This window comes from Meleagris gallopavo, chromosome 2, assembly GCF_000146605.3.
Source record: "Meleagris gallopavo isolate NT-WF06-2002-E0010 breed Aviagen turkey brand Nicholas breeding stock chromosome 2, Turkey_5.1, whole genome shotgun sequence".
Lineage (NCBI taxonomy): Eukaryota > Metazoa > Chordata > Aves > Galliformes > Phasianidae > Meleagris > Meleagris gallopavo.
Genome location: NC_015012.2, coordinates 49,296,900 through 49,307,692, shown reverse-complemented (window position 1 = coordinate 49,307,692; position 10,793 = coordinate 49,296,900).

Genomic DNA, 10,793 nt, shown 5'->3' with positions numbered 1-10,793 from the left:
GTGCAAAAAAAAAAAAAAAAGTATCAGGTAAGTATAAGTCAAAAATCAAATTCTTTCATTGTGTTTGAAACAACCATTCAGAAAAAAGAAAAGAAGAAAAAAGGTAAAAAAAAAAACAGTCTTACAGTCTTTCCCCTTCTCAGTGGAAGGAGTTTGCTGAACCTTAATGCAGAGTACTCATCTGCATCATGTTCTGTTTAGTCAGTGTCTCTATGGACAGAAATCTTTGTTTAATTTATAACTGTTTTATTTGGGATTGTGTTGTTCACCCTGTTCCAGATCACCTTCTCATGCCTGGACTTGGCTTTTCTTCTTTATCAGCCTGCAGTTGGACTCTCACTTTGACAGTGTGTAGCACCCCACAATTAAGAGCCTAAGGAGAGTCCTTCAGCTGATCTCTGCTGGCCCAACATGCCAAGCAGAAGGTGGAGTAACAAAGACTCACAGAAAGCTGTTGGAAACAATCAATGGCAGTATTGCTAATAAGACATACTAAAAAGTCATATGGAAACCCTTAGAAACAATTTTTTCCTCAGTAGCTCACTCTTGAACTTTCAGGATCATGCCAGGGTTGTGTTTTGAATTTATTTTTCACAGGCCTGAGAGCTAACTACTTACTTTTAAAAGACACGTAAGCTTGCAATTGTCTCATATTTAAATGACCTCTCACACCAGGAATATAAAAATAAATTAAATATAATACATAATACTAATTTCTACAGTGTTGATAGCACTGCAGAAGTGGTTACGGAGGCATTAACGCCCAGTGATCCTCACACAATTTTTAGTTCTGCTGTGATAGATTATGTTTACAGTCACTTTGGTAGTATCTCCAGCCCATGGCGTGATCTCAGGAGGAAAATCTCTGTATTTGCAAAGTGCTGAGCTAATTGCCTATCAAAAAAGACACAAGAGTCATACCAGAAAAATTTGCCTTTTGTCACAAACACTTAAAGCTAATATCACCACAAAATGCTACATAATGAAAATTTACACTAGGATCAGCTTTGTAAACCTTGAAAACATTGAGGAATAGTATGTTTCTTGCAGGCTTGCATGGGATTATGTTTTGCAGTCTTAGGCCCAGTCTTTACCTCATGATTCACTCAAACAAACCATCTACTGAAGTAAATTGGAATTTGGCAGGAAGAAAAATATAGTTCAAAATCAAAACACAGATAGAAATACGCTGGTCTTCTAGTGAAGTTTGGATCCTTATATAGACCCTAAGTTTGCGGTTCAGAACTTAATTCTCATGGAAGATTACAGAAGAACTTCCGATGGGCCTCCATCCGCTGAGCCCTTTGTAAGTAGGCTTTAACGAACGCCATCTGTGGCTGTTCCATGGGCATACCAAGTTCTTAAGGTAAACAATAAAGCATTATTTTTATACTCTGTTCCCCACTTTGCCCCTGTATTCCTCACCCATTTGGTTTTCCCTCATAAGGAACTCTCGTATTAGATGCTTCTTCAGTCCTAACCACTTTAATCCTCCTCTTTTTGATTTACCGTGGAGCAGCATGTCTTGTCAGAGTACTTGCCTGTTGTTGGTATTCCTGCTTGTCCTCCAAGTCTCTCTCTCTCTCTCTCTCCCTTTTAAGTAGTGAAATCCTTTATCTGTCCCCTCCTGACCCCCCCTGCAAGTCTGGCTTCTGGGCATCTACTTTTGTTCTCTGCTTCCCAGCAGCTGTCCTTGTTCTACTCAGCCACAGTGGTTCACAATGGTTTGGTCTCCTTTGTGCCTGTTCCCCTGGCTTCTGGGACATACAAACGTCCAGCACTGTTTTCAGTGGTAAAAACTGAAGTAATTCTTTCAAATTGGACTTAATGGCCCCCAGGTCACATCAAGGAAGAAATTCAGCGCAGTTCAGGGCAGAGGAGGTTCTGTGCCATGCCCAGCTATTCTGCTACATGCCTTGGTTTAGTTTGGATCTTTCAGTACTGATTTCTATGCATTGTAAGTATTCTGCATTTCTCTCTCACTGCTGTCGATGCTTCTTGCTAGAACTCCTGTTGAGTTTGAACTGCTATAGCACCTGCCAGCACTCATGCAGGGAAGGTTTCAGCCCTGGCCCTCCATAGAGCTTTGGGGACAATGAAGGCCACTAGAGAAACACAGTATAGAAGCATAACATTTCTAGAAACATTTCTCCATAGCTTTTCCCAAGTGATTCAGTTAGTGGAAAAATATATACACAATGAAAATCATCAGGTGGCCAATGTTAAATAATCTCTGCAAATGCATTTCCTCTCAAGATATTTAATGAAGCTGAGTTTCTAAAAGTATTTTTCTGTAATTAAGACAGAACACGTTTTCATTAAGGATAAATTAATAAAAGTAAATTAAAGAACATAAAAGTGATTGTTTCTCCTCTACTCTTTGCACGCATATATACGCACAGACGTTTAAGGAAAAAATACTTGTCTTTGGCACGTAACCAAACCAGTGTTTTGGCTTTTGTGCCCCCTCTACTGGTTGGTCTTTGTACATCTGTGCAGAATCTTGTAAGAACTTGTAATTCTTGTTAGAACTACTACAGGAATTGTTAGTGACACTATCACAGTAACAGGATTGGCCATGCTGAAAAAACTAGAAAGGATAATAACTTTAAAAGCCCTACAGAACTGTAATTTCAGAATTATTTGCTTCAAACATATATTCAGACTTAGTGGATCTCTTCAAGTGTGAAGATATGATACATCCAGTGTCACAGAGAACTGTAAAACTTCCTTTGCAAAGGACCTTCTCCAAAACATAGAAGACCTGTGCAAATGGGTTGCTGTATTGATTCCTTTATAACTTCCAGTGTCTTGATAAACTTCTTGTATTATTTCCCATCAAAAATAAAATTGTTGAAACTTATGCTTTTATCATTCTCTGTATACTTGATGTACATGTACATATAAATAAATGTCAATACTTTGAATTTATAAATGAAAACATTCAAGTAAAAATGGAATTTCTAAATTAAATTTTGAAAAAATCCAGAAAGAAAAAAAAGAAAGATTAGTTGCATTTATAAGTATATCAAGATATAAAAGAAGAATAGTTCCACCAGAGCTGTGCTCAGGATCTAAAAAACCTGTAACTGAAACCTTCACTGGTCTTATTGACAACTAGGCTTTGTCAGCCAGTTTTCACAAGGAAGGCTGAGACATTCAAAGAACCCATGAGCAGACTTTTTGCAGGGACAGGAGCTGACCCAGCTGCAAGGTTCAGAGGCCTGATGAATAACACCTGTTGGTCTTCTGAACTGCACAATATTGAAACGGTACAATTTGAGACAAAAACTGTTAAGACTGACCTGCCCACCTAGCACTTTTTATTAGGTATTTAAAGAGAAGCTATGCATTATTCAAGTATCTGAAGTACAGTTTAATTCAAGATGTCATGTGAAAAGAACAATAGATATCTATCTTTAAAAATATACAGTTACAGGGAGTTGTTGTGCAGCTTTATCATGTAAAAAACAGCAGAAAAGGCTAAAATGGAAACAGGAAGCTGATGAGGGCTTAAAGAGAAAATGAAGAGCAAAGATCCAATCTTTCTACAACCCTCTTGTTCACGTTATCATAAAAGTTTGACCTCAAATGAGGCTCATGACCATGACGTTGTTATCAGTATTTATGTGTGACTGTATCCAGGACTACACTACTGCAATCCATTGCCACTCCTTTGCACTGACAGTGTGAATGAAAGCAACTTCATTGTGCTCTCTAGGGTAATTTATATACAGGCTATTTTCTGCTGAACTTCAACTTGCAGATCTTGCAGTTCCTGCAAGCACAGCCCCTCCTCCCCTACACTCATGCTGCTGCCTGTGTGCATGTAGCTCATCACCAGTCTCCTGTTGCAGATTCTCTGGCTATAAGCACCTAACTGTTACATCAAGAGGGGCTGTCAGGGAGCTGCACAGAGCAAATCGTGTGCAGAGGCCCTCAGAGACCCCCCTGTGCCATGCACCAAGCTGGCATGCCCTCCTTGGGCCAGCCGGGTAGTCAGGGCCTTCTTCCCTCACAGCTCACTGCTGCAGAGAGCTCCCTGACTAAAGCCTGCAGTGAGCAGAATGCCAAGGCCATGCTCATATGCTGGCTTTTTTTTTTTTGGCACATCAAATCACCATCAGAAGCCCAGGTCCAAAGCCTGTGAAGGCACTGTAACTTTGTATTGAATTAAATCAACTTCATCTTAAGCCCAAAGGGGAATGTTTTCATTTTCAAAAATGACAATTATGTGAGCGCATCCTCCAGTGGGGGCACCAATGGAAGGGGAAGACAAAGCCTTTGGAATACACAATCATGCCTAATCCCACAGTTTCCTAAAGCTCTTCTTAACAATTCCCTATATGCAAGGCAAAGGCAGGCCACTGGGCTCTTTGGAGATAATAATTCACTTAAAGATATAAAACTTTGAAGTGTAGCACAGATTCATATTCTCAAAACAATGGCGGGAAAATGGCTGGTGAGACTCAATGTCAAAGGCTTTCTCAAGCTTTTATCACATTTAGCCATCATCATTTTTCAAATCTAAAGTGGCAGAACTGCCAGGACTGCTGAAACAACTTCTCCCTCCAAACCAAACCAAGACTAGTATTTCTGCTAGCACTGATATCATCATCGAAATGGAAGATACAGCAGTCACAGCATAGCTTATCTTGCACAGCAGGGTGTTTACAGACTCTCCACTTGCCTTATTCTATTAGCTTGTGCAAACCTGCAAGACAACTCCTAAAATGGACTGTGTTCTCACAATTTAGGAGTCAGCACTTTGCTTCTGTTCTCATTCTTATCTTCCCTTCCTCTTCTACTGATCAGAATACAATTCCAGTTCTCAGAGGAATCTGTTATCCCACTACTGCTAAGGAAAAAAAAAGTAGTCTTCTCTTTGTCCCTTGGTAGCATCTGGCATGTTCTGAATAGAACGAGGGGGTGGATTTGTTATATGATATGACAGTGATTTTTTACGTACATCATCTTAATAAAATTAGCATGCTGTTTAAGGGAGCATTTGTATTTCTGTTGCAATTTCAGAGCTGTATGTATTGTTCGTAAAGAAAGGATAGAAGCAAAGTCATATTACTAATATTGCAGATTATTTTCTCTTTGAGTCCTTAATAGGTACCAAATCATGTTTAAAGTATTTGTTTAAAATGCATAATCAGTGATTTCTTAAAAATATATTTGTCACATAGACAAAACCTTCTAAGACTACAGTAAGGTCTTATTTCTTTGTGCAACCAACATTATGTGGCCCACATTTTTGGCATAAGTTCTGAGGCACAGTAAAAACATATAATATTATTAGTCATTTCCAAGGTTTTCATCTCTCCTTCCCATCTAGACTAACATTCAAAGTCATGGAAGAGCCAGGTGGTTGTGACTTGGTTTTCACATTGATCCACTGCTGGCTCCAAAAAAAAACTGAAGTATGTGCCTACGTGTTTTCTTGAACTAAGATGTCTTCCTGCGTCCAGACCTAAACTGCCAACACAAGCTTATGTGAAAACACACAGTTTCTTTGGAGGTTTCTCCAAGCTGTATCTGCACCTTGCTAGTACACAAAATGCAGAGAAGTAGGAGAAGTACCATGCAAACTCTCTACACTTGTACATGCAAAGTAGAAGGCCAAAAGAATTTCAAAAGCCACTGGTTACTTGGAAGAAAAACGAGACAAATCAAAACAAAAGCAAATAATAACTATCTGCTAGATATAGAAAAATATAGAGATGCAAAAGACTGCATGTATAAAAGGATTTCTAGGTATGCCAAGTGTCCTAGCTTAACCTAGTATACATGACTGAATTTCTTTCTGCAAAAGGAAAATTATGCTATTGCTCTTTCCTATGTACTGTGGCGTTTGGATCTATGGAACAATGATTTATTTTTCCTGCTTGCCAGCAGTTGCTCCAGAAGAGTGCTAAAGAAGAGAAAAGGGTCGAGTTATGTGTCTGAGAAGCAGGCTGGTATCCTTTTATATAATAAGCCTGTACCACTGATTCCCAGACCACAAATTTCTACAGCATACAGAATTTTTATAATTAAATCCTGATGAGGAACAGAACCTTTAAAGGGTTGTGCTAGTTTGTGTTGTTGCTTTGCAAAATAAGCAATCACGAAACACAATGTCTAGGGTCTGGTAATGTGTGACCTACAAATCTACTTTTACTTATTTAGAACAAGCCATCCAGAATTAAGGCAAAGACGCAATTTTCATGGTCCTCCATTTTAGTTTTATGCTGTAAATATCATTCTAGACCTTTGGGGGGTTAGCAATAGACCAGCTGGTTTAATAGTTTTCCTTCCTTCATAGGGTTCCTAGGATATTCATCATCATGAAATCTATTTATTTTTTGATTTTCAGAGGAAGACAGGGCCGTGTGAATAATTCTATTGGAAATTCTGATGAAGTCCTTGCCAGCACAGGAGCTTCCTGGGACAAGGCTTAGGAAGAAGCTGCTGTTTGACAGGGGTTGATGGTGAATTTGAAGAAGTTTGGTAGGGAACTAGGAACAAGCTGAAAGTTGCAGACAATACTGTAATTAGAGAACATCCTGAGCAGCAGCAGGGGATCGTACATAGGACCACAAATGAGGGCCATGCGAATATGACAGAGATGGTGCTTCATGGCATAGACTAATTAAGTTAGGCAACACTGGGATTTTTTCACACATCCATCTCCCCACAAAGGGGTAGTTCTGTACACAGTGACTCACAGCAGGCACTTGCCAGCTGAGCCTTCAGCATCTGAGTCAGGCAGAGAAGTCAGAGTGAGAGCATGAGTTCAAGATGTTAGGCCAGCAGGCACAGGCACAGGCATTTGGTGATTGTATTTTATCTTCCCCTTACATTCATTGAGCTTCATTTACTATGTTTTTGTCTCCTTTGCAGTTCTAATCCTTCAATATCTTATCATTCCATCAATTAGAAATCTTTGAATAATGAGGCTACAGACATTCATTGTCAGTTCATATCTATTTATTAAAGCTTAAGTAACGTATTCTAAATTAAATTTCTTTTCAGGTGTTTTCCTTCTCCAGAAATCCAAACATAACTTGGGCTGCATCAAAAGAAGTAAAGCTATCAGACAGAAGGAGGTGATTGTCTTGCTCTGTTCTGCTCTCATGGAACCCACACCAATGAGACCCCCACCTGGAGTATACATTCAGCTCTGGGGCACACAGCACAAGAAATACATGGATCTGTAGGAACACGACCAGAGGAGGGCCATGAGGATGAAAAGAGGGCTGGAGCATCTCTCCTATGAAGACATGCTATAAGAGCTGGGCTTGTTCAGCTTGGAGAAGGCTTCAGAGAGACCTGAGAACAGAATTCCAGTGCCCAAAGGGGATGAATAGGAAAGCAGAAAGGCTCTTCATCAGGAAGTGTAGTGATAGAATAAGAAGTAACAGCTTTAGACTGAAAGAGTAGATTTAGATTATGTATAAGGAAGAAATTCTTCACTATGATGGTGGTAAGACACTGGAACAGGTTGCCCAGAGAATCTGTGGATTCTCCATCCCTGGAAGAGTTCAAAGCCAGGTTGGATGGAGGCTTGGACAATTTGATCTAGTTAAGTGCCCATGGCAGGAGGGTTAGAACAAGGTGATCTTTAAGGTCCCTTCCAACTCACACCATTCTGTGATCTCCCATGAATCTCACATATTCATAGATAGCAAGTTTGTCCCTCCTCAGAGAGAGATTTTGAAGCTTCCTTTGGAAGAAGCTACTTTTTCTTCTCTTTCTTGTAAGATGAGTATTACGTGAAGATTCAGCTTGTGTCTCCTTCTGAAGTGGTGAAAATGGAAATTGTCAAATGATTGCTTAATCATTTGACATTCCAGCAGATTTGTTCAAAGTCCAAATGAACATCTCAGGCCACATGGGGGGGAGGGGGGTCTGCTGGTGAGAAGGCTGATCACATAGGGCTAGTTGAGAAACATGCACTTCCAGAGAGCCATTAGGTATGATGTCTTTTTTAAAAAAAAGAGGAGGCAAAGATAAGCGTACACTGCTTTTGGGAATGAAGACCAAGCAATAAAGAAATCTACTTCTGATGTGTTTTACTTATGAGGCTGAATTGTGTGAAAAACTTTGACACTTTTTACGCATGGGAGCAGAGAGGAAGAACAGACTGTGTTAAGATGATGCTAAGTAAAAGAATTTCTGTACTTAGAATTGGATGCTACTGATGGTTCTCATGGGTTGAGACTGACCAGCACACATTCCCTGCCTTTCTTGTTTTTTTTTTTAACCTCAAGTCAGTTGAGCATATTAATTTGTGACCGAGGGGTTTTAAGTCAGTTTTATTTAGAACACAGCATCATATCTCTTGGGCTATATGGAAGTTGATGTGACAACTGATTTATGCCTTAGCTCCTGGCCTTAGTCCTCTTCGATACCATTATATTATGAAGTATATCATAAAAATGGACCCATGTCAAAAATAATATAAAATCCAGATCTGTTAACCACAAAACACAAACGATAAGATTTTAAAAAACACTTTTTATTTGCTTTCAGTCTGGCTCCTAATGAAACAAGACTGCAGTCTATCTGCCTGCTTATCAATTTCTTCATTATTTTGAACAAATGTAGTGAAAGAGATCTCAAGCTGTCTACATTTAGTGTAAAATTCTTAAGGATCTAGAGAAGTAGCCACATTAATGCTGCAACTAATAAGAAGTCTGCCATTGCCATTTGGTTTATTTGCTCTGAAGGGATTTTTTCGCCAACCAGCGCCAGTGTAGTTGGTAGCCTAAACAGCAAATTTTGTACGGATTCTGGAAAAGCCACAACAGCAGCTTTCTTCTCAGCTGCTGTTATAAATAAAGGTAGAAGACCTGGGAGGGAGATTGAGATAGTGGAAACTTTGACTGAAGAAGTTTTTTATGGTAAAGTTATAATGGAGGAGACGGGGACAGAAAAAGGAGCTGCTTGTACTGTTTTGGGAAGGGGGAATGACTGTAGGAAAATATAACAGAAGTTTATAGGGAGAATGCAACAAAGATCCAGAAGTAACCCATCAGAACAGATGATTTCTCTTCTCCAACTGGTTCAGGCTCATTTCCTTGCAGAATTCCAGCAAGATTCTTCTTGCAATGGACCACAGTCTCATCAATTGTAGCCAGCTGACTGCATTTGTTGAATAAACCTGTCAAGATTTGACTGTGTATTTCCTTTTCTGTCTTGTACATGTTTTGGAAGCTCTTGAAAAGCACCAGCCTTAAATATTGCATGTTGGCTTGAGTTTGAAATCCCGAAGTTTATGCCCTATGGGATTTTTGCTTTTTATTTTCTCTCTCTCTCTCAGACTCACATCATTATAAATTTAGACTTTCCTTCTTTTCAGTTCTCAAGCAAATTGCTATTAATTATATATAGATATAATTAAATATGGATAGATAGATATAAATGCAAATATTAAGAATCAGTAGTGTGTTGTTTGTTTGTTGTTTTTTTTTTCCGGGGAACTCCATCCACATGATTCTAAATGGTTACAAGAGGAGGTACCTGGTTTGAGCACATTTTACCCACATTTTCAAAGTTTGGTTTGACAAGAGGCAGCTTGAAGCAAAGCCTGTAGTGTCAAGTATGTTAGCACAATTCTCCTCAATGGTAGAGTCTCTGAACCAAGAACAGCAAAGGCTAATGAGTTTAACTCCAAAAGGCTCCAACTATAGCTTCTGAGTACTACTTGAGATAAAACAAAAATGGTGGGAAGTATCAAGAAGTAAGAAACAAATATATGACACCTCTACCCACTTCTGCCTACTGAGAGACTTCGCTTTTTCTCACTAGGGGGACCACATGCTTTCAAGGCAGTTATGCAAACCACATAATCTAATTGTGCTTTCTGGGCATTAATTTCACAAGTTTGCATTACATCTAGGGGAACAGTCCCTGGAGACAGGAAGCCTTTTAATTCTGTATTAAGATAATCTAATGCTTTATGTACAGGACACAAGCAGCCTGGAGCATATCTAATTATCAGATCCTTTTGCAAACATTGAACAACCAGTTCTCACGACACTCCTGAAGCTTCTAGGTGAATACAAGCAACCATTCTTTGCAAATGCACTTACTGAGGCTGAGTGACCAGGATTTTTCCAAGCCTCAGGAATAGCATGTTGCAAATTGTTATCTAAGCTCTGCACTAACTGCAAATTAAAGTCTTCAAATTTTGTGTGCAATTCGCAATCGTAGTACTTGAGATCACACAGTAGATTTCTGCATAAGGGTTTTGCCATGTCAATAACAAGGAAGGTCCCTCTCAAATGAGTAATTTTCCCCAATAACTGTTATGAAAAAGACATACTGATATGTGACCGGACAGAGATAGTGATAAAACAAAAATGCTGTATCAAGAAACTGATATCTAGCATTACTGATGGTAGGGGTTGGATTAAGTTCCTCTCTTTGTTCAAGCAAAACACTGCACAGCCAACTAGAAGGACATTGAGAAAATGACCTAACGAAAACATAATCATTATTTTGCTCAGATTTGTTCTGTAGTCCTGATATACATATGCTAGTCCAGCAACTTCACTGTTCTTCACCATTTCATATTATTCACAGATATTATGAGGATACACAAAAAAAAAAAAAAATCAGTGGATTTCCAGCAGATGATTGTATGGTGGTATAGAAATATGTATGAATGATTGTGTATCATTCTGTTACCTTGTAAAACTGCCTAAGAAGTGTTCAAAGCCTGTTTTTCTCATAATGCCTACTTGAAATGGCTGCCAGATATACAAAGTTTTCCTTTCCCACTGAAGTTCCTTTGTGCTGAC